Genomic DNA, 302 nt, shown 5'->3' with positions numbered 1-302 from the left:
AATCTTGGAATCTTAGCCATTATGTTATAGCAAAGTAATCTTTTGAAATTGCATTAAATAGTGGCTGAACACATGAATATTACATTTTGACAATTGATGAAAAAAAGTAATTTAATCTACATCTACATTATACATAGAATTTAATGGTAATGATAAAAGTAAAATTGTCTTCCCTTGCCTGATTTTAGAATGAATAGTTAATTTGATGGAGCTTGAGATATAGATTTTTGTTTATCCTTTACAATTTTGTTTGTTTGAAGTTGCATGTTCTTGTTTTATTTAGATTTCTGTGCTTACATGCT

General features: G+C 26.5%; 1 protein-coding gene across 1 annotated transcript in view; it reads left to right on the top strand.

The window, feature by feature from the left end:
* Positions 1-302, top strand: part of LOC119589394 (cytoplasmic dynein 2 intermediate chain 1-like) — a 7,201-nt gene that overhangs the window by 2,281 nt on the left and 4,618 nt on the right. The window lies entirely within an intron of this gene.

Source organism: Penaeus monodon, chromosome 25 (assembly GCF_015228065.2).
Source record: "Penaeus monodon isolate SGIC_2016 chromosome 25, NSTDA_Pmon_1, whole genome shotgun sequence".
In the NCBI taxonomy this organism is placed as follows: Eukaryota; Metazoa; Arthropoda; class Malacostraca; order Decapoda; family Penaeidae; genus Penaeus; species Penaeus monodon.
This window is presented reverse-complemented; position numbering and strand designations above follow the sequence as displayed.